The 25074-nt window shown below is 40.6% G+C and overlaps 1 protein-coding gene across 6 annotated transcripts in view; it reads right to left on the reverse strand.

Annotated features, from left to right (window-relative positions):
- Positions 1-25074, reverse strand: part of THRB (thyroid hormone receptor beta) — a 479584-nt gene that overhangs the window by 299015 nt on the left and 155495 nt on the right. The window contains exon 1 of one of the 6 annotated variants that reach the window (XM_068236159.1): positions 10720-10781. The exons of the other annotated variants lie outside the window; for them this stretch is intronic. The gene's annotated coding sequence lies outside the window, so the exon portion shown is untranslated. Of the gene's footprint in view, positions 1-10719; positions 10782-25074 lie in introns of those variants that run through there. 6 annotated transcript variants of the gene reach the window in all.

Below are 25074 nucleotides of genomic sequence, written 5' to 3' on the forward strand. Positions count from 1 at the left end.
TGTCACAGCAATATGTCATCTCTACAAGAGTTGTGGTCATTTTCTCTGACCAGGACACAGATAGCAATTACATAATAATAATAATAATAATAATAATAATAATAATAATAATAAAAGGTAAACAATTAAAACAAAATAATAATAAAATAAAACATTATTTGTAAAATGGGCAGGAATTTGAACCTCTATTACATTGTTGCTGCTGTTCTGATACTCTACTCTTCTCATTATACTTTTATAAACCTTGGATAATGATGATTCAGGAAGTTAATCTCTCTCATTTCTTGAACACAATTGTGCTAAGAACTTTACACTTTAACTACTTCTGGATCTCAGCTATGCATATCTACGCCCATGTAAACGTCACTTGCAGATCAAAGGCGTCGATATGCATATTTTTTAAATTACTGCCATGGTTCGCGATCCCAGACGTGCTCCCATTCACGTTCATTACAATCTCGCCATTGTGTGATCAGTGAATGGGAAATCATTGTTCCCAAAGCCGATCATAGTGCCTGTGATGAAAGAAAGCCGGCATTAGCAAGACATCAGCATTCATTCACAAAAGTGAAAGTAAACAGATACACATAAGAGTTCCTGTGTACTGTTCACAGTACACAAGAATTAAGTGTGGTGACATCTTGTGGCCAAAAAGTAAAAATACACTCACATACACTATTACATATAAAAATAAATATATGTTTTTTAAAAAATCCTTTCACCCCTACCCTGTAGTTACCAAAATAAAACACTTGTAAAAATATAATTTACATCAATAAAAAATAAAAAAAACAGTTACTTTAGTGACTTTTTTTTAAAGCGGAATGAAACCCAGCAATTCTTCTTTGCTCTAAAACATTATTTACAGCATATTATATACTACCAGCATTTTTTTTACTAGAACAGCATTCAAAGGGTTAAACACAGGACAGAAAAGCTCAATGCTAGGAAAGCTGGACGAATCCGAACTAGAGATAATGTTATCTTGTGTTTAATTGTATCAAGTGAGAAATGTAAACAAACACTTCTCTGACACTGCAGTCTCCTAAACAAAGACAGACAGTCAGAAAGTATTTCTGCTTATATTTCAAAATGAAAAAAGCAGTTATGAATAAAATGCAAAGTCAGCTCTTAAAGGAAAAAAAGTGTACTTTGGAAACTTTCTAAATGAATTTCTATTAGAAGTAATTTCTAAATGAATAATAATACTTATGCACAAAAGCAAATATGATACCCGTATGGCATATAAAAAGTAGGAAAACATGTTTTTATTCAATATTATGTCAGGTTTTTATACCGCTTTAATATGTATGTTATAAGGGGATATTACTCTTATTTTTGTAAATAAAGGTTTGTAATTACTGAACACTTATTGTAAAAAATATACCTTTATTTACAAATAATTATTTACAAATAAAATATTATCACCATACACTGTACTAAGGACATAATTTAAATGATGTAATAACCAGGATAAATAGGCAATTAAAATGTGTAGGTTTTAGCTACAATATAAGATTATATTTTTAAACTATAATGGCTGAAAACAGAAACTATGTAATTTTTTTTTCTTCTTCTTCCCTGAAAAAATGCATATAAAATAAAATAATTATTAGCAAAAAGTACTGCCTAAATAAAGCCTAGTTTGTCCACAAAAAATAATATATAGATCATTTCAGTGTGATAAGTAGCAATAAAGTTATTGGCAAATGAATGGGAGGAGCATGATATGAAAATTGCTGTCGTTTTTAAGTGGAAACACCTGTGGTTGGGAAGTGGATACGAGTTTCAATAAGTAAACAAAAGCTTGAAATAGGTTGGCTTTCAGTATACTGCATGTCTTGTCCTATCTCTCTACAATGAATTAGCTTAGAATAGATATTTTGTTTTCATCTAACACATAAACCTCTTGCTTGCAGCCCATTGTTTGATGTGTCTAAAGCCCCAGGGGGAAATACAGGATTATTCATTAACAGGAATAAAGGTGAATAAGAATAAAGACACTACCTCCTGTCACCAAAGGAGTCTTTTATTGTATTATCATTATTATTTAAGTTACATTCCAAAAGAAAACATTATTTCTATACATATTTGATAGAAATGATGTTTTCTTTTAGAATTTAACTTAAAAAAAAAAAATTCACCGCATGCCCAAAGTTTTGATTACTCCAACTCATGCCGCTCAAAAACACCCAGCACATCATTATAATAATAACAGACCAAAAAAATAAGGTGCTCCCTCTTGTGGGAATGGCAGAATAATTTTCCAGCATACCGGTACATTTAAAAAAAGAGGACCTGCTAAATTGGGCGCCAGCTCTTGCCGATGGAATATTCTTCTACCAGCCTCTCTTACATATATCTCTCCCTAACCCACCTTCCCACCTGCACTTAACACTAGCCCCCCCTAATTACACATAATACTTACTTTCAAACACAATAACACTAGCCCACCTCCTAACTAGGCCTAACACAAAGCTCCCCCATACCTATGCCTAACACTAACCACTGCCTAAATTAGTGATCAAGCTGTGCATCCAAATTAACTGCTCTGAATTTCCCTTGCCTATAATATAGCCAATGCTCTTTAATTTTTTTAAAGACCAATGCAAACTTTAACTGTAAGTAAGGTTAGTTAGGAGTGGGTCATTTTTTCTTTTTTCTAGTAAGTGTCAAACTGAGTTGGAAGAAAATAATTCATATGCTATTAGAGACAATAGCCACTATAGCACTAGGGACATGCGCAAGGACAATAGCTGTCACAATAACAGAGACTTTGGCCACTACACCACATTACAGTGTACCACCAGGAACATTAATCATTACACCTTTAGGGACATTAATAACCATGTCACCAGTCACATTTACTGCCATGCCTCCAGGGAAACAACAGGAACCAGAGGAACATTACCTATTACACCTTCAGAAACACAAGAGGAAGAGGCACAGAGCATGTTTTCGCTCTACCCTTCAACTGTTCTACTATCCTGATTGTGTTCTTCCCCCCCCTCTCCAGTTCTGTTCTCTCCTCCTGTCCAACCTGTTTCCTACATAAAGAGTATCAGTAATTGTATACAGTGCATACCTTTTTTTTTTTTTTAATAGACATGTGTCCTTATGAAACTGCAGAACCCAACGAACACACAGATCAGACTAAGCGTCTATTGGCGCTTTGAGTCCGCCAGAAGGAAAGCGTGATATAAATGTTATTTGTCTTGTCTTGTTAAAAGATATTCAAATAAATCAACCTCAGGGTTATAGGCTAGTTAAAATGTTATATTTGTATATAGCCTCTTTGTCTTTATTCCTACAGTCTTACTGGATTTAATAAAAATCTCTTTAGTTCAGCTTTAGAACAATAGCCTGTAAATAGTACCCATATTGAACTGCTAATGACAGAAAGAAAGCAGTTGTCAAGCAGCCTTGGAATTGTAATGAGGAACTTATTACGAGAGCCAACACATTACAGTTTGGAGGCAATTTTAACTTTACTTCAGAGAATATATTTACACATTGTACTGAGTCCTTAACAAATAACGCTTTGATTTGTATTCGTTAGTTTAACCCTTAGGGCCCTTTTACACTTAATGCGTTGGTATGCGTTAGTACGCATTTTTTCCCTCCATAGCAGTGCATTGGAAAAAAGCATTCAGTTAAAATGCGTATAGTGGGAAGTGAGCCATAGGAAAACATGGACATTACTCTGAAAATCAGTTGTCTTTCAGTTTTAAAGAGGAACTCCAGTGAAAATAATGTAATAAAAAAGTGCTTCATTTTTACAATAATTATGTATAAATGATTCAGGCTGGGAACACACTTAGCAGAAATGCTAGCGTTGCAGAAAACGCAGCGCTTTTACCTGCAATGGTAGTCTATGGGCCGCTTCAAAAAATGCATTAAAAAAATGCATATGCATTTTGTATGCGTTTCATAACTTGCGTTTTAAAAAAATGATTTTGTTGCATATTTTTCAAAAATGCATCAAAAACGCACATAATGAAAGTCAACCGTTACGCAATGTAAAGCGTTTTGTATGCGTTTTATATGTGTTTAAAAAAAATTGTTGTCTTCCTAGTTATTTGCATAAAACACAATAGAAAAATGCATAAGAAACGCCGACAAAATGCATATGCATTTTGCATATATGCCAACCGCAAACGCATTAAAAAGCACGCTAAAAACAAGAAAAACGCATATGCAGAAAAAATGCAAAACGCACAACAAATGCAAAAACGTACCTGACAGAAGACGTGACCTTTCACGCACTGTCAAGTACGCACCCAGCTTTAGTCAGTGTTTGCCCATTGTAAAATCTTTCCTCTTCCTGATTTCCATTCTGACATTTATGTCAGTGGAAGGAGATGATGCTTGCTTTTTGGCAGTTGGAAACAGCTGTAAACAGCTGTTATTTCCCACAATGCAACAAGGCTCCCACAGTGTGATGTCAGAACCATGGTCCTGACATCACACTGTGGGAGGGGTTTCACCACAATATCAGCCATACAGAGCCCCCTGATGATCCGTTTGTGAAAAAGAAAAGATTTCTCACAGGAAAGGGGGTATCAACTGCTGATTGGGATGAAGTTCAATTCTTGGTTACGGTTTCTCTTTCACTGAGAGCAATTGATTAAATGTAAAAGGACCTAAAGGTGCCCATTAACGGTACAATTTTTTCACCAAATGCGATCTTTCAATCCGACTTTTACATATTTGTATAGAAAATTTGCCGTTTATGAAGGCAATCGATAGTGAATGATTCTTTGGTCGATTGCTTTATAGGATAAAATCCATCCGGAAGTTGGAATATATTATCGCATTTGAAGAAAAAATCATTCAGTAAATGTAAACTTTCGATAATTACCTTCAGATTACTTACGATCATTCAAATCGCATCGAAACATTGCATTTATGTGAAAAATTGTACCGTTAATGGGCACCTTTATACTGAATGACAGCTTACTTTACATACACACCTGAGCCAGCTATGTTTGTATTGTATCTATTAAATGTCTTGCCCAAATCTACATGTGCCAAAGTCCACATTAGTCAGTAGGGATGTTACTTAGGTGCAAATACATCAAATGATTGAGAATTATTATGATGCTAAATTATGCTAATTATTATGAAAATCTATTGTCAAATGGACTAAAGAAATCTTTCAGTGAAAGCATTTGATAGGTCCATTTACAAGCTGCATAGATTTGCAGTAGTATTTGCATAATGCTGCATCAACTTAAAATTATTTGTGTATTTCAAGTAAAGTTGGCACTGAGGCAAAACTTTATACTAATCCCTATTAGACATCCATGGCAAAGGTGTATGGGGACACATGCAGCCTTGCACATCCCAACTTGACACACGTGAAACACTCTTAGACCTTGTTCACATTGCTTTCTGATCGCGTTAGCGTTCAGCATTTTTTGATGGTTTTTTTTTAGATTTCTGTGCATTGGGCATTTTTGGTAAGCATTTTTATAAGCGCTTTTTTGGGCGTTTTGCAATTTCTGAGTGTCCTAGGCCTTATTTTTAAAGGGAAAAGGACCTAAAAATTCCAGAAACACTTCACATTTAAATTGACATGGAAAAAACCCCCCACTAAATCAATGGCAAAAGCGCTTTTTCTAGCGATTTGCGCTTATCCTATACCTCCCATTATCGCAAAATCACCCCAAAATGGTCCATACATCACTTTTCAGATGGGAAAGCGAACAGAACGCTCCAATCTGAACTAGCACATAGGAAAGCATGGTGTAAACGCTTTCAAGTCGATTTTGAAAAATCGCCAGCGCTTGAAAAAATGAAAAAGCGACTTTAGTGTGAACGAGCCCTTACTATATGACACAGTAGAAGGTGAGGAGGCGCCCAAGGTATATAAAACACTAAAATCAATAAAATAAAAAAAGATGAGGTGGCTTACCTCAGACGACAAACTCACTTTAGATAAAAGTGCAGTTGCAGTCTATTTGCCGTATTTGGGGCGCCTCAAATGCGGCACCCCGAATATGGCAAATAGACTGCAACTGCACTTTCATTTGGCCTGAGAAAGTGGGCATGGTCCCACAAAATGCATTGCCTGTGCTTAATTTCAATTAAACTTCCTTACCTAAATTGAGTTTGTCATCTGTGAGGTAAGCCACCTCATCTTTTTTATTTTATTGATTTTAGAGTGTTTTATATACCTTGGGCGCCTCTTTACCTTCTACTGTGCTAAACACCCCCCGCTCTTCAAGGAGGGGAGCTTTGCGCACCTGATCCAAGGTGGAATTCCACCACCTATGGTAAGGTGTGCAGGTTTTTTGATAGGAGAGCAACCGAATCCAGGACTGCTGGTATACCTGAGTGGAGTCAGGTTTAAGATACTCCACTTGCCTGAAGCGGTCGGTTGCCCCTTGTGCAACCCACCTTTGTGAGTACCTTTTTATAGAAGCACCTTTGAATATTCAATACTTGTGACATACTGCACCATTTGGGCTCCCGTTGTCTGTTTTTTCCCCTCCAGTACTGTATACCTTACTCTATGAGGACATTTGTATTAAATTGTAATTGTAATTGTATTTAGATTGTAAGCTCGCAAGGGCAGGGCTCTCTCCCCCTTTTGTGTCTTGGAAATCATTATACATTTTATTCATCATGTTACTTTTATCACTGTCATTACCACTTCTGTATTTTGTATTCTGTATGCTGTATCATTTTTTGTATTTTGTCACTAATTATGTATCTTGTATATTAGTGTACACCATTGTCTGTTTTATGTACCCCATGTTTGTTTCTTACTTTGTACAGCGCCACGGAATATGTTGGCGCTTTCTAAATTAATAATAATAATAATACAAGAGCCCACAAACCACACATACAGTGAATTACTCATGCCCGGCATAAGGAGAAAATACATGAGTGCTTGGAACTTCATGCATGGAGCGCCAGCCCCGGAGCTATCCCAGGGCTAGTGCCATCTTTAACAGAAAGGAGCAAAATTAAAGTAAAACAAAAACAAACAGAAAGAAAAAAAAAGAAAAACTGAAATCAAAAAGGGCAGGTATCAATTTGTGATTTAATGTAATTTTTGAAGAATGTTTTTATATTGTGCGGATAAGATGAATTCAGGTTAGAGCAGCAGTGGTTCAGTCCAACTGCCATTTGCACAAGCAAATGAGTAGGGAGGCTGGTCATCATCTTTATATAGATCCTTTCCAAGTAGTGTTTTTGTAAAAAAAAAAAAGAAGATACTGGGAATCTCCTATGATGAGATGGACTAGTCCAAAACCTGCCAGATCTGTCATATTGTTACTGCCTATAGTAAAGGACAGGAACAAGTAATTTAATAAGTGAATTTTAATTTGGGAGAAATGTACATCTTATAAGTACAGTATGTGTACACATGTATTTTAAATTTTACATTTGTTCACAAAAGTGTTTTTTACATTGAAAGGTGGGGTGTATGGACCCTTGTGTTCATTTAAAGATAAAGTTCAAGTTTAGTTGAAATAAGGCTGACCTTGAGCTGATCCCAGTTTCCCATTCACATGTATAGCATTGTCTAAGAGCTGATGTAAACCTGAACTAAACCTGAAGCCAAGGATTCCTCTACACAAGCCCTAAGGTGTTTTTTTTCAGTTTGCTAATAAAAGTGCTACAGACGAAAGAAGAACAAAGATAAGGACATTTCCAGTGTATAAAAGAAGATAAGCGGTTAGATTTAAATCTGATGCTTATGCTGCGTTTCTTTGCCCGGACTTGAAGAGAAACTTTACTGCAGCAGAGGCAGCATATCTATGCCCCGCTGGTATCTATTATTGGCTCTGGGGGCATGGACAGATGTATCTCGCCATGTTGCCGATTCATGCGCTCCTGCTCGCGTTCTCGCTGCCGCCCATCAGTAGAGAGACCTGAAAATGAGAACACAGTTCCCTTTCCCCGATCTAAGTGCCGGTGTCAATGAACAGGAGATGCCGTGTGCTAACTGACAAAACGAAAGTGAAAACATGAAGTTGTTTTCAGTACAGTATGTTTCAACTATTACTTCTTTCCCAGAGGTGATTTTTTTTCTGTCCGTTTTACTGAAATGGGTGCAGCCATCTTGCCAGTAACATCAGCAGTGCATTCCCTTTTTCCTGCCTTTGCATATTAATTAAGACTTGTGTTAAGCAAAATGTTTTACTAGCATGCGAATATCCACTTGTCCACCAAGTTGAAGAAATTGAGACATTCAAAGCTAGAAGCTGCCAATAAAATGACTGGCAGCTACTTAATTAAAGCAGGTATAACAAACAACTAAAATCTGTCTCACAACTCCTTATTGACTCCTTAATGACATCTGTATAAAATTCACAATTTACCCTGGTCATATTCAGCTAATACTAGAATATACAAATCTACATAATAATGCAATAGCAAAGTTCAATCTGTAAGTGGCACACTGCTATTTTCAGACTGCAGAGCCTTCTAACTTTGCAGCTTGAACAGCAAAGATGTCTGCTATAAAAGAAGGCTTTTTTCTTGCGCTCAAGGACCAAAGAGTGATCATCGCAGCCTGGGGAGCTCAGTATTGTGGCTTTGTGCCATGCAGTTCAGCAAATGATAATGCTACCAGGAGAAAATGAAAGTAAACCTATTTATCCTTTCAGATCCTTAAAGTGAACGGAGCACCAGAATTATTTTTTTAAATGTGGAGTGGTAATGTGGGCAGAAGTAAAAGAAAACAAGGGGGGTCTTATTATATCTTTGAATGAACAATTATTACAATACACAAATAATGTGTAGTCTCCCAGCGGCGATCTTCACTCGGAGACTGTTCTAAACATTGTACAGCGCTGCAGTCTACAGCAGCTGTCCCCATGTCCCCATGGGACACAGGAGAGTGATCGGCTCTCATAGGTTGAAGCCGTCATTGGCTGACAGGGGGAGGGGGAGAGTTAGAGGAAGAAAAAAATAGGTAAATTTATAAAAAAAAAAAATAGCAAAAATATTTATAAAAAAAAAAAACACTGGGAAAGCCCCAATCTAATTTTACTCACCTGAGGCTTCTTCAAGCCCCTCGCAGCCATCTCAGTCCCTCACCATAGGCCCAGTCCTCCTCGGTGTCCTCCCTGGCCACCCGTAATCATCATGACCCTCCTGCGGGGTCAGCTCTTCTGCGCGTGCGTAGGCATTTGTGCCTGTGCATCCACGTCATCTGGCCCAGTACACGCCAGATGACGTGGACTACTGTGCAGGCACAGAAGAGCCGACCCCACTGGCGGGTTACAATTACGGGTGGCCAGCTGGGACACCGAGGAGGAACGGGGCTGCGGCGAGGGACTGAGATGGCAGCTAGGGACTGGAAGAAGCCCCGGGTGAGTAAAAATAGATGTTCACCTCGGAAGTCCTTTAAAGGCTGGATATCTCAGCACTTAGGGCTCCTACACACTAGATAGCATCGATATATCCTATCCCAGGAACCAGTGGGTCTGGGGGGCAATTTGGTGCAGAGGTAGTTTGGGGGGATCCCCTCCTTATTCTTAAAATGTGGAGTGTGCAGGAGCTATGAGTGCTGAGATATCGAGCCTTTAATATCAGTAGTATAATATAATACTGTAGACATAGGAGGATCAGGCACAGCATCGGCATAGCAACGTAGTGAAGAGCAGAAAAATAGTAGCAGCACAGGATCAGACACAGCCCTGACATAGCAGCCTAGTGGAGAGCAGAGAAATAGCAGAAATAGCAAAAAATAAAACAAAACGTGAAAAGCAGTCTGTTTCACACTGAAAACTGTGGCAAAATGTTGCCGCAGTTGCACTTGCAATTCTTGTTCAGGGAACAAGCATCGCTCCCTGAATGAGAATTGCATCACTATAGCAGGGATTTTTCAGCTATTTTCAATGTGAAACAGAGCCCTAAACAGGACCCACTATAGATAAACTTGGGTATCTATATAAGGAAAAAAAGGGTGTGTCTTCAACTAAGGGATTAAAAATGAACCCTCTCTGTGTTCCAGTAGTAAACATGATTCCTCCGATGCTGCGTGGGACACTTTTTCTATACCACACTGGCAGGGTAAGAGGTTTATTTTTGGTCTATTTTGCTTATCTCTTCTTCTTTTCCTCATAACACACTCTCTTTTCCTCTCTTTTGTAAAAAAAAAAATTCTCTTACAGTTCCACTTTAACATTATGTTTTTGTTCACAGTTATTATCTACTTTTCAGTGCTCAAATTAGATGTTATCATCCTCAGACATATCATATTAGAGATTTCATTTCATTCCCACGCAGTTCAGTACAATAATGGCTTTAATGTTGACTTATTCCCCACAATTATCTTTCCATGATCTGTGTAGGCAGCACATCCTAGCTATTCACTTAACACATCCAACACATTGCCTTAAGGATCACCAGAGCATTGTACGCCATAATCCGACACTTTCCTGATTTCTACAGTCTATCCTTCCTTCATGTCTCTCTCTCAGTACACAGCTGAGGTCACTGAGGCTGGCTGCTGCCAATGCATGTCCTCTCCTGCCATTCTCCTTCCTTCTCCTTCCCCTACTACGCCATCCTGCAAACTCTCAGCTGGCTAGATGCAGTTGAGTTACATAACAACGTAACACACATATGGTAACACTGACACATATGACATAAAAGTTAGGCGACACTCCCATGCGGCTGTTTCTGCAGTAAGCTTACAGAAGTAGTAAAGGCACACATGAAGGGCTGCAGATGGGGATTTTTGCTCACACGTACCTGTCTTGTGCTCTGTCAGCGCTCTTTTGCACATTTGGCACCCATCCTTGGAGCTCTGTATCAGCCCAGTAGTATAAGACAGTCTTTATCCAAGCTCTGCCCTGTTCTCTCTGCCTTAAATCCAGCAACGATCACAACTCGCTGCATCCAATACTCACGCTGTAATTACTTTACTTTTATACAGCGTTTTTTTCCCCCCCTTTCTGCTTTAAAGAAACAGTCCTATTGATATACTTAATTTAGCAAGGCATTCTAAACCACAGAAAGTGCTGTATACACTCACTCAACTACACTACTTAGAAGCAGTATTTAAAGTGATTCTGTGTTTTTAATGGCTGTCATATAAGAAGGCGGTAAGGCTGCATACACCATCCTAGCAGCACGCCATGCCAGAGTTCCGCTGGAATTTCCTCCCACCCATTGGCCGCCTCATATTCTGGCAGCTACATGCAGGCATCAATCAGGGGGCCGGGCAGTGGTGACGCACAGTGGGGATGGGCTTGCAGTCACATCTGAAGCTGAATTTTATTCTGACTTCTGAGAGACTCGAAATCGAGTCTGGGAGACGCAGACAGACATAAAACCCAGACTATGCCAACACTGTGAGGAGACCCTCGAGGGCAAAAATCACTTCCTGCTGCACTGCTCCAAATATACTGAAACCAGGGAAACCATCTGTAAGAAATGGAACTATTTCCAGACTTTCACACATTAGAGGATGAGAGAAAACTCTACATTCTGCTAGGAGAAGAGAAATCCACAGTGACAATCCCTGCACATAGCATGCCACAGACTGAGAGGAGCATAACTGTAAACCTAAAAAATGTCCATGAACTGCTAACCCACTGTACCCCTACCCCAACCCTTCGATGTTCCCCATTTCCCCCGGCTTTGGCAATGCCTGTATGAATTTTGATCATGCCAATACAGCTATCTTTGCTTTGATTTGAGCGGCTGACACTCAGGAATGTCCTGTGAGCAATGCTGAGGTGGTAAAGCTGCATAATATGCAGCCTTACTACCTGTTCTAATTATTGCAATATACTAAAGGGAACAAACAGCTTTCTAATTAGGTCTTCCTTTCTTTTCTAAATTTCAATTAAACTAAACAGAGTACATCTGAGACAAGAAAAAAAAACAACAACAAAATAACAAACTCATTTTGTGAGCAGTAATAGCTTAAATGAACCTGCAGCTGAACTATGCTGCCTCCAGTTCTCCTCTCCTTCCCACTGTCACAGTTCTATTCACTGACTTGTATTATATGGCTAAAGATACAGAAGTATTTATCAGACACTGGTGAAGAGTAGCAAAGAGAGCTGCTTAGACAAGAGGGGCATAGTCCCTAAACGTCATTACAATTACTGCCAGAACAATTTAAACCAGGCAATTTTACTGGTATTTACATGTCTGTTGCACACATAGAGCAAATCACATTACCTAGGCAACGCACAGTTTGCCAGTTGCATAAGTACCCATAAAATTGCCAAGATGAGAGTGAGTCAAGCTGAACATACAGTACCTGCGACTAAGTGCACAAAGAAGCTACAGAGAGGAGGCTACAGGTCAGGCAGGAGAAAAGAGGAAGGGCTCTTTCACAACAAAAATTGCAAACACAATTGCAAATGCAAACGTGTTTGGCATTTTGCATTTTTCACTATGATGGCCTCATTGGTGTGCAGGAAAAATGCAGCAGAACTATGATTGCCTTTTTTTTAGAAAATAAATAGGAAACATATTAATTATGAATGCATTCCCACAATTCCATTTGTAACTTTAATGTACTTGCGATTGGAAAATCGCAAGCCTTTTCAAAAACAAAACAGCACAGCCGGTGTGAAAGTGCCTGAAGCCTACACAGCAAATAATCAATGGACTTCGGTTTGTCCACATGGAGAGAGGAAATGAGGGGCGGAGCTCCTGAATTGTAATTATTACATAAATGTACATAAATGCAACTAGTTGTAATTATTTTAGTTGTGGTACTCCTTTTAGTAAAAGGCTAACCACACAAAACACCAAGCCAAGTTCTTTTGGCATTCCTGAAATAGACCCGTTTCCAAACACAGCTATGCACAACATTTGCAGCACAATGTCACTTTAAAAGGCAAAACATTACGCATTGTACTCCAGTGACTGTATTTGGCTGAGCTGTAAAGGTTACTGTGTGCTCCAGTCTGGACTTGTGGAAAGTCCCCTAGTATGAGGTCTGGATAAGCAGCAGTTGCAGAAGGGGGGAGACCACTGCGTTTGTGACACTGGCACTACGAAGTTCTCGCCTTCTATTTGTCCTGCCTCACCATTGCCATATGGGAAGGATATTCAGCATCAGAGGAAGAAACCACTAGAAGTGATAAAAGTCTGGGAGCCTGAAACAGAACTGTGCAAGCAGCATAAATGCCACAGTGATATTTTGGCAGGGTTCAGGTTCACACTTACCAAAATTGCATGCCTTTTCTCACATGTGAATTCACATTTGAACTTAAAACCAATGTAAGTCAAAGGGATCCTTCCCACTTAAAGAAACACTATCAAAGTAATGACGTTTTTGTCAACAGGATGAATGAATGTGGTAACAGCTTTAAGCATGAACAGAACATATATTATTGATGTGCAGTGCTTTATCTACCCTATAGACTGCGTCCCCTGAAGACATTGATGGCAACAGATAGTGGAATAGTTCATGTTCACAGGTGATGCTGCTGAGTGCGGAACATAGTAAAATATTCCATATTCATGCTTCGCCACCCCTGATGTCGTTATGATGCGCGTGACCTGCGGCAGTAAGGTGTGTGTTAGGAGCGAGAGACAACCGCTCTTGCTACTATCCTGACCGGCTAATAGTGTTGCAGGAGCTAGAGTGTCTCTCCCTCCTCTCCCTTCTGCTGTGTATTTCCGTGTACACACAGACTGCTTGCAGCTGCGCCCCACCAGCATTGGATCTAATGTAATCACTCGGCCGCTAGTGGGATGCCGCGGGGGCTGTTCAGGCATAAGCAAAGTAGACGAGACTTAGACAAGGAAAAATACATCAAGAGTTAAGCCAGAGAAGGAGTGATAAATCACAAGTGAAGACAAAGACTTTAATTTGCTAAAAGGGAATTAGACTAATAATAGAGTTCTTAACCCTTAGGGCCCTTTCACACTGGGGCGATGCAGTACGGTATTTTTCATACTGCCACAGTATGGCATGACACAACGGAAGTGACGTTTTCACTGCATCCCCAGCGTTGGTCAAGAACTATGCTACTGCGTGGCTTCTGCTGCGACTTGCATTGCGTTTCAGTGCACTTTTGCATTCCCCAAAGCAGGAAGTGACCACAAGCGCGCATCACTTCCTGCTTGCCCCAATGCCACATGGGGAATAGTAGTAACGCGGTATTCCCCGAAGGCCTGTTACTGGCGGTGTGAAACAGGCCTTAGGCTGTGTTCCCACTTTCTCTGGATCACCATCTCCAATGGTCCGCTGTGGTCCCGTTGGAGCCCAGGGCAGATGCATTACCACCATAGACTATATGGTGAACGCATTCGCCTGCCCGGGATTACTGGGGCTGCACAGAAGTGTGGCCCGCTTATCGTAACGGATCCCGCAGATCAGTTTAGCGATGAGCGGAGAATGGACAAAAAAATGTCAGTTCTCAGTTTAAGTGGGAACACAGCCTATGACTGTAGCAGACATTTACAGGTATTCTGTGTTTTCACACCCATATTGCACGGATGTCTCAAGGCATTTTAGCACAAAACTACTTCCGTCTACTGCAGCCAGCTATAGGCGGTTTTGTGTCCCCATATTCCTTTGCCACGGACATTTAAAGGACTTACGAGCTGAATTGTTCAAAAAAAGTTGCCGCAGTCGTGTCTATGCAGACTGCGCAGCTGCGGCAGCCATCTTACTGGTGGAAAGAGAGCCTGACCCGGGTGGTGGGGTCGGGAGCCAACGGGAAGGGGGGGGGGGGGCGATAACAGTGCGGGGACTCGGCGGAAGTACACGGAGGGCGCGGATGGCGTCCTCCGTGGAGTCAAAATAGGCACGGGTACTAAACTTTTTTGACCAATCAGCTCGTAAGTCCTTTAAATGGTGTTTAGCACGTTACTTGAAATATGCAAAAAATTGTAAGATGATGCAGGGTTATGCAAATTCTACTGCAAATATATGCAGCATGAAAATGAACCAATCAAATACTTTCACTGCAAGATTTGATTAGTCCATTTTATAATAGGTTTTCATAATAATTTGCATAATTTTATATCATAATAATCAGCATAATTCTCAATCATCTCAAATGCATTTGCACCTCAATGACATCCCAACTGGTTATTGCAGACTTTGGTACATGTAGATTTGGGCAAAACATTAAATAAACATAATACAAACATAGCTGGCACTGGCGTGTAGCTTTTAAAAAAAATAGCTGGCAGTCTAAGAGTTAAGCGTGTAAGGATAGGTGCACAGCTACAAGCTACAAAAAGGGGTTTTGAATTTGAAAACTTTAATATCAGAGGTCATACTAACAACTTACAATAATCATCATGAATGCTTTGAGAATGTACCTTGCTTAGCGTTGGGTTTAGTTGAGCTGTGATGGTTCCTGGACCTCTGAGTGAGAAAGAGCAGACCAGGTGTTCTGGCTCCTCCAACTGCATAGTTTTTACTTGGAAACTACTGAATCCAAGCGATCAGCATCACAGCCAGATAACTGTAAGTTTAAAAGGGGGATAGTAATGGCAGCCTCCATACTTCTCTTCTATCACTTCAAGTTTCATTTAAAAGGCCTCTCAAAATAAACCAACATCTGAAAGATTATTTTAACAAGAACACTCTCTGGGAACAGAGTGATTAGGTTTTGATTCTATAGTTCTGCTGATCAAACCTGGACGACTGTAATGCTAGCTGTGGCTGACAGGAATATTTTTATCCCTCTTGAATGAACAAAACATAACTGAAGTCTCTCCAACTGAATTAAATAAAAAGTAGGAATGTGTTGTGTGGTCGACGGTAATTGGTATTTCCTGTCGAAGCTGTTTAAGAAAACAATAACTTAAAAAATTAAAAGTAATTAATAATAGTTTTAGATACAAAATGTATCTAATACTGACCGCTCCCAGAGGGCTAGACCCTGTCTCTGCACAGGGGAGTTGCTATCAACTCCTCAGTTTATAGTTTAATTATCACCTTGCTGAAAGAATCTTGTTGATATGGTTGTAAGGGGTTAAAGATTCTAGCAATGTGTGTTTATTATCTTTGCTTCTCTTGACTGATAAAGATACTAATAATGCTAATTGTAAACAGTGGTCTGCTCCTCTCAGCAGCTTGTAAAGTGGATGCAGCCTGGAGTGAATCACCACAGGCAGGCAGCCAGGCAAGCAGTCTGAGTGTAAACACAGACTAGTGTTATAGCTAGTTATATTCCAGCAATATTACAGCTCATTTAATTACCTGTTACCACCTCAGATCAGCCCATTTCTCCTCATGTCTCCTGCATGCTGTGAGTGACACAGTGAAATATATATGTGATATGTGTGAGAAATGAGTTTTTAATCAGGAATAGAGGGAGAGAGGCCTGGGTGAATAAATAAACTGCCCCTAGCACTAGTGGTAATGTGTACACTAATATAGAGTATTAAAAAAAAGTTGTTTCAATCGATAGTATTCCTTAAAGCCAGCAGGTGAAGCTCCTTAGAAGACAGGCAGGACTGAGACCATTGCTTCATGGCCTGCTCTCAGATCAGACTAGGCTAGAAAGCACCTGATCAGGGGGCCTGTAGTGGAGATAAATGGGTTGGAATTGGGGCTTTTCATGGCCCTTGGCAACACATACACTGAAAAAGGACAGCAGGTGAAGCTGTTAGTAGGAAATGGGTAAAATTACCAATATTCTACCATTGGGCACTGGCAAATGCCAATAGTAGACTACTGGTAATTTTACCAATAATCTACTATCACTTTACCTAACCCTCTTCTCACACTAACCCACCCTCTACCTACATTTAACACTAACCTACCCCCCACCAATATCTGCGCTGCAATCTCCACCCTTCAGCTGCTATTCGTCAAGGGAAATATCACCAATCACACAAAATCAAAGTCCAGCACTGGCACCCAAATTATACACTGGCTGCCATTACAGCACCCAAATTACCTGCCCCAGTAGCCATGCCTCTGGTTCTGTTCCACTAACCTGCTATGGAGAGCTTACTATAGACAAGGAACTGCAGCTGTGCTTTGTTCTTTAAAAATCCAACATGTTTTGCAAACTGAGTAACATGGCTGCACCCTGTTAAACCCTAAACAATTATTTTAAAAATAAAGCTTTAATGTTAACATTTAATAAATCAGTTTGTAAACTTATAAACATTCTAAAGACAGTTGGTGCTCCCATACTATTGTGGACTGACTGACTGACTGTTTACAATTTCTCTGACTTTAAAACCTTCAGTTCCAGTAACTCAGAACTAGAATCAGGTGCCACGCTGGACTTAGTAAAGTCAAAAGATCAGCAAGACAGCCAGGAACACAAGTGTTGCTGGCAACTTAGAAGGCCTGTGACACCTTGTGTGACATTAAAGAGACACTGAAGCGAGAATAATTCTCGCTTCAGAGCTCATAGTTAGCAGGGGCACGTGTGCCCCTGCTAAAACGCCGCTATCCCGCGGCTAAACGGGGGTCCCTTCACCCCCAAACCCCTCGTAAATTTTGCTCTTCCTGGAGGCAGGGCTAACGGCTGCAGCCCTGCCTCTCAGCGCGTCTATCAGACGCGCATCGCCGCCTCTCCCCCGCCCCTCTCAGTGAAGGAAGACTGAGAGGGGCGGGGGAGCGGCGGAGGTACGCGTCTGATAGACGCGCGGGAGGCAGGGCTTCGGCGGTTAGCCCTGCCCCAATGCGGAAGAGATTCCGCGATGTACGGAGGGGATTTGGGGGTGAAGGGACCCCCATTAAGCCGCGGGATAGCTGCGTTTTAGCAGGGGCTAACTATGAGGTCTGAAGCGAGATTTATTCTCGCTTCAGACTCTCTTTAAAGAGAGAAAAATACTGCAGTGGGTACAGTCACACTATGCTGAGGGTGTGGGCAACTAATGGGCATGACTTAAAAGTACATGACTCAAAGCTACATATCTGTAGCCATTATTTTAATAAACAACATATGCTGTACCCATGCAATATACCTTACTGTTCCACAATCAAGCATGACTACTTCTCATGCAGTGCTTTACACCCACCTCTGGAAAAAGAATCAGCCTCGTAAAGGTTTAAATTGAGGAAAAAAGTCCACAAAAAATACTACATAGTTAGCAACCACATTGGTTTGGTACAAAAAGCAATACAATAAATTCACTAAATGAACTTGCAAATAAGTCCTTACCCAAAATAACATCTTAGTATCCACAATAACACAAAGCAGCAAAGAAGTAACAGGAATACCATCTGATGGCTGGAAACCCCGGCTACCTGGGGCCTGTACCAACACATAGAAAAAAAATGGGGTTTTATATGAACAGTTCTCAGAATCAGAATCAGAATCGCTTTATTTCTCTATTTAGTCTTCAATCACAACGACTTCAGGGATTGTGGAAAGGATGTACAGCTACAATCTCAGAGTTCTAATTCACATCATAAGACTGCCTGACACGTGTTTCACGGCCAAAAGCCGCTTCCTCAGAGGCACACCGTATACAAACATCAGCTGTGGACCAATTATCTGTAGGGCCGTAATCTGATAAGTGCAGAGAGAACGCGATCCGCATCGATACCTCGGGCGGCAGCGCCGTCCAGTATCCTGACATAAGCCCGTGCAGCCGCACAGGGGCCCCACACCCTCTAGAGCCCATGCAGCTGCACCTTAGTTAGGGAATAATTATTCTGTAGGTTCTATTTGAAACCCAGGAGGAACAGAGATATTTGCTTATGGCCCAGTCATACACAAGTATGAAATGTGTGCTATATTAACACAGTGCCTGCAGAATGTAACCTAGAGTCATGTTCTTTTATGTGATCGATATTATTTGGATCCAACCATAATCTGTTATGATTATATCCACTCACATGGGGCCCGTTCGATTATTCTGCACAGGGGCCCATTGTTGGGTTTGTCCGCCACTGCTAAGGGGCACCTGTGGCTACTGATGCTGTGCAGGGGAGTAAGGGAAAGGGGACAGCTGGGCCAGCCAGCACACCGGCGGTGCGGCAGGGGTTTGTGAAGGTTGAAGTCTAGGGTGCCAGAACATCTGGCTCCTGTGATGTAAATCCAGGCCTGTACCTTACTGCTGTAAGCTAGTGAAAGCCCAAGCCTGCTACATTTTTAAAATAAAAAAATCAGAAATTGTAAACATCCATGTCTGATGAAAGTACAAGCGTGTTTTGTTTCTAACTTTAGATAGGCTTTAGGTGAACAATAACGGCTGCTAGTGCCATTCCTAGGCTTCCCTTTGCTCAAAGCTTTCATTACAATGCTGCTCCTTCATTCACTTTAGTTTGCTTGGCCCTATAATAGATTTGGATTTGGCACTGTGCTAAAAGCACTCAGATTTCTGGAGGGCGCAAATGAAACAAAATGAGCAAACATGAATAGCTATTTCTAATGGAATACACCCCAGTAAAAAGGCAAGCCACTCCAAAGAACAGAAACACTGAGTATGCTTAAAGGGATACAAACTAACTCATTCTTCATTCCTTTCTAATGAAAACAATACGTCCTGTCAGGCGACAGGAACAAAACATATTCAATTGATGTAGATAAAAATGTTTGAATGATCTGAATATGTCTTGCCCAATAAGCACAAAGCTACTGAATAAACGTAACCACTTCGCATCCAGACCTTTTTTTTCCACTTATGGACCAGAGCAGTTTTGACAGTTTAGCTATGTCCTTATTTAATCAGAAATAACTTTATTCCTATTTATGACACAGAAATGAAATATATATATTTTTTTCAAGACAAAATAGGCTTTTATTCTATGCCATTTTTTCCCTCGAACAATTTTGTTTTCTATGAATTTTAATGGGAAAACAATGGGGGGAAAATATAGAAAAACACATTATTTCTCAGTTTTACCAATTCCAGTTTAAAAATACATGTAGATTAAAAAAAACACTAATTTTGTTTGGTTATTCTTACCATTTATCACAAAACTTAGATTATGTTCCTGTCACAATTTATGGTGAAGATATTTGATTCTGAAATAATGCTATAGTACAGAGTGTATGTTTCACTATGAACTAAGAAAATAAAAGTATTTTTAATGGTAAAAATCAATCTCATTAGCTCAGGAAACATATATTCCCGTTCACCAACTAGTGCCGCGTCAGATAGTGCCAGAAATGTGCACAGGAGCAAGCCCAGTCCAGCACAGCACTGCTTCTGCTACAAGACGTATATCTACTGACTCGTGGCTCAGATGAAGTCACAGAAGACGTAGATATACTGTAGTGGTGGATAAAGTGTTTAAGAGACATACACACGGCATACAAATGTCTTTAGCTGTGAGGCAAGAACTAAAGACAGATGATTGTCGAGTGCAGTTTTGATCGATAATTAGCACCAGCAACAACTGTACACACGCGACAACCTACTGAGTGATCTCCCAATGGAAGCAGTCTGCCACGGACTTGTAAAGTGATCATCATCATCTGCTTCCAAGCTGTCCATCTTTAAGACATTCGTAAACACAACACAACAACTCTAAATCGTGAGACGGTTTGCACTACAAAAGTTGTGAGTGATCAGACAGTTTGAACTCTCATGCTAGGGCTTGTCGGCAGACAGTCTTTGTCGCGCGCTGCAAACTCATGGAGCAATTATTGCAGAAACATTCCTCTGTCCCCTGTTATGAGAGACATTTGTATACTGTGTGTATGGGCCTTTAAAGAGGAACTCCAGTGAAAATAATGTAGTAAAAAAAGTGCTTCATTTTTTACCATAATTATGTATAAATGATTTAGTCAGTGTTTGCTCATTGTAAAATATTTCCTCTCCCCGATTTACATTGTGACATTTATTACATGGTGACATTTTTACTGTGGGCAGGTTATGTAGCTGCTCCTAGCTGTTTTGGCTGTTAGAGACAGCTGTAAGCAGCTATATTTCCTGTCTGTGAGCCTTGTTACATTGTAACAAACTGCCAAAAGTACCGCGCTACTCAGAGCTTCTTGTGGGAGAGGTTTCAGCACAAAATCAGTCATACCGCGCCCCCTGATGGTCTATTTGTGAAAAGCATTATATTTCTCATGTAAAAGGGGGTATCAGCTACTGATTGGGATAAAGTTCAATTCTAGGTTGAAGTTTCTCTTTAAGGTTGAACTTCAAGTGAAAATGTAACTTTACTTGTCAAATGGGGTTTTAATGTATGTTAGAAAAACAACAGTCAGACACTCAGAATTACTGCAATTTTTTTTAGAACAAAGTACAGAATGTAGGGCTGGATCTGCTAGAGCAGTGTTCCTGTCAGACTGTAGACTGCTCTTTTTGGCTTAGGCCCCGTTCACACTTGTGTTTTCGTGCGCATCCGGTTTTCATCAGTAGGTGATCAGGTTGATATCCGGATCCGTTTTTAAAGAGATACAGACTATATAAATTCTTGGGGTCTGGGAGGTCTGCAGAAGCCCTGGGGTCATTGTTGGAGACAGCCTGACGTGTGGAGACCATCCTTGGAAATAGAGACTGCAGTTTGGACCATGGATCCAGTGTTTTTGTACTCATTTTACCTGGGAATTGTCTCTTTTTTGATTTTTACCTATACTATGTGGGAAGAAGGCGTGCTCCTCACCGGAGATGGTGGGTGCACCAGGCAGGTAGCTGCTTCACCTGTAGAATCAGGTCCTCAGGTGTGTAGAGCCTCACCTCTTCGTCCGACATGCTGCCAAATATCTCCAGCCACAAGTCACTGCTGCTCCACTCCTCAAACGCTGGGCCAATGAAAACGCATGGGAAGTGGGTAGAACATCCAGATTTTTTATAGCCAGTGTGTTGCCTCCTTTCCGTTTCTCATTGGTTCAGCTGTGCGGATGGTGCAGTCAGGATCCGGTCCGGGTGCGGCGGCCGGATCCGACGTACGTGAAAAATAGAGCAAGTTGGAAAAGTGTCCGGAGTCCGTATCCGGTCCGGATCCGGTCCGCGTTCCGTTTGTACAGTATACGTTCCGGATCCGGTCTGGAAAATCCTGACTGCTAATGCAAATGTGAACCCAGCCTTAGCTGTTAAGTTCTTCAGGTCAAGTCACAGACATATCCCTTATATACATGTGCAGGCTATGATGTCACCACATTGGGCCACCCTCTGAACTTTAAGAAAGGTATCCCCACACTCATTCATATGGCTTACATGAAAGGCTTATATCTACAGCATGTTTGAAGCAGTGGAGTGAATTATTTAAAATCAAACCTACAAGTCACGTGTTATCAGTAATAACATAAACACAAATTGTTGACCCAACATTACACTTAAATCAGTGTTAAACTAGGGACCGAAATATACCAACTGATCAACTTAGAAACAGACGTGCCCAAATGTCAAATTTTTCATAAGAAATTGGTTTAGCATAAAGTCTTTAGTGATAGGAGCCCATACAATACCAGGTACTTTAAAAGTGATTAAATTGGCATCAGCTAATACATATACATATATATATATATATATATCTAGGTAGTCCCCAACTTACGAATGACCCGCTGATATGAACGGTGTAGATTCTGTGGGAACAAACCAAAAAAAAATCCCAATTGGACTTGTAGTTTTTGAGAAAATCGATTTTAAAAAAATTCAAAGAAAAAGTATAAGCAGATACAGAGGACAGAGGTGACACATAGGGGGAAACTGGAGGCACAGAGGGGTGCAGGGGGCTGAGATGGCACTGTGTTTCGACTTAAGAACATATTCCGGTTAAGAACGAACCTACAGTCCCTATCTCGTTTGTTAACCGGGGACTACCTGTACAAGTGAAGTCACACAGTGGGCGGGGTGAATAAGGAGAACAATGCTCTCAGCCAGCAATCATCTGACTCGATGCGTCCAGTGGATTGCTGTACAATTTTTGGCAAAGATGGTCGTTTGCCGCCGTTTGGCCAAGTTTCATCTAACGCGAGTACGGGGCTTGAGACTCACTGAAGCATCTATGTGCTTACTACAAAATGAAGGCATTGATGTGGATTTTTATAAACTTGGATATATATTACTAGTCTAGTGGGAGGATAAGGAACCTATAAGTTTAATTAAACGTGTTTTAAGTAAAAAAAAACATAGTTACAAACAAATATTCAAAGTACATGTAACACTTTCTTCATCAAAGTAAATAAAGTTCTGCAGTGTACAAAATATACTTTCCTAAGCAACCAAGGCACTGATACCTATAAATGAGTAGCTCGTCTATCATTACATTTATTAAAATATCTAACCAGACTCAGAGAGGAAGTTCTTATACCTTCACAACTCAGCATTTCCTGTGGATGCTCAGCAGGTCAGGTGACCAACTCCAGCAGTCAGCATGTATTCCTCACAGCAAAGTCCACTGTCAGGTTTGCTTCAACCGATGTTCACAAGAGTGACATCTAGGCATTACTTTATTTTTATTTATACAATGCTGAAATCTTCTGCTGTGCTTTTCAGGGTATATAACCACGTCACTAATTTGATTCAGAGGGGCTCCCAATCTAATCCCTAATATAGTCTGGCGTCTCTATTAAATTAACTTATCTGTATGTTTTGAGATGTAGGGAGAAACTTGCAGGTTCGGAGGAAACATCTGCAGACATGGAGAGAACATACAAACTCAATGCAGTGCTCTGGTCTAGACATGTACATGGCACCCTGGTAAGTAACACTGGTTGAATACATTTCAGTTCTTCTATATAAATAAAAATAAGCAACACGTAAAGATACTATAACAGATAATATTTAATACTGTGCATACCGGTACATACTTTTCATTTTATGCTTTGAGTGGGCAACTACACAGGCGCGTACTTTGCTGCAATATGCTGAAAAGCCCAAATAAGCAGATACATATGACATGGGTTAGGCAGTATAATATTATTACAAAGAACATCAAAAGGTTTTGGTGGAATAAAACAGGCTGTACCCAATATGGGTGTGTGGCTTTCTAACACTTACTAATTATTGGTTTTTCCTCAAGCAAAATGTAAAATGGCTTTGTTGTTCAAAATAATCGAAACTTAACAGGTTAGTACAATATACACACAGTTATATGGGTGTTTATTAGGAGACCAAGCTGGCTCCCATAGACCTCCAAACCTCCAGCAATAATTATATGGCCTCTACGGCTTTAAATATAGTAGCTTAAAAGACAATAAAGAAATGCTTGTTCTACAAGACAGGTTTAATTTGTATCCATATTTAGATTTTCTGATAGCAGTATCAGTTTGCTTTGGCTAATGAACAAGGCACATGAAAGATGAACGTAGCTAAGAGGTGTGTCCTATTTTCTGACACAGGGAAAACTGTGTTGGTAGTTTGTGATGGGCTCACGAGTACATAACCAGCCAAAAATTAATGATTCTAATGAGGCTTAATAGCCTCAGGTGTGCGGCTGGGAGAGAGGGGGTTAATTACCCAGATGTCCTGTGCTTCTATGCGTATCACACGCTCGCACGCGTCCAATCGGACGCATTCCACAACTCAATTCCGCACACTTTCTTCTTCCGGCCGAAAGAGGAAGTGCACGGTATCGAGTCGTAAAACACGTCCCATTAGACGCGTGTGAGCGTGTGGTACGCATAGAAGTGCAGGACGTCTGGGTAATTAACCCCCTCTCTCCCAGCCGCACACCTAAGGCTATTAAGTCTCATTAGAATCACGAATTTGGCTAGTTATCTACTCGTGAGCCCATCACTATTGGTAGTTTCAGTAAGAAGGTTTAGGTTTTAAAATGTAGTGGTCTAAAGATAAGGTTAAACCATATACTAACACTCACTCTAGGCCTTGCAGTAAATCTAAAATCAAGCTTAACTAGCATTAATATTAATTTTGCACTGCGCTAAGTGACTTAGCTTAGCTTAGCCTGTTTCAACATTTAAAAATGGGGGCGGGAGCAGGCATGTGTTGGAGGCTCTCCTCATGCCCACCGCTCCCCCTGTTCCCCTCCGTTATGGTCTAATGTCCCCCTGAAGCTACTTCTGGGTTGGGAGGGTCGGTGAGTACTGCGCAGGCGCTGCCCGACGATGCGCTCTTGATCTCGCGTCCCGGAGCGCTCTGCACATGCACAATACGTAGTTGTGACATACTGCGCATGAGCAGAGCACTCCCCGGCCAAAGAATCAAGGACGCACATCAGCGGGCAGCACCTACACGGTGCTCACTGACCCAATCCCAATCCGGAAGTAGCTTAAAGAGGACCATAACAGAGAG

The sequence above is a fragment of the Hyperolius riggenbachi genome, chromosome 5 (genome assembly GCF_040937935.1).
Source record: "Hyperolius riggenbachi isolate aHypRig1 chromosome 5, aHypRig1.pri, whole genome shotgun sequence".
Classification (NCBI taxonomy): Eukaryota; Metazoa; Chordata; class Amphibia; order Anura; family Hyperoliidae; genus Hyperolius; species Hyperolius riggenbachi.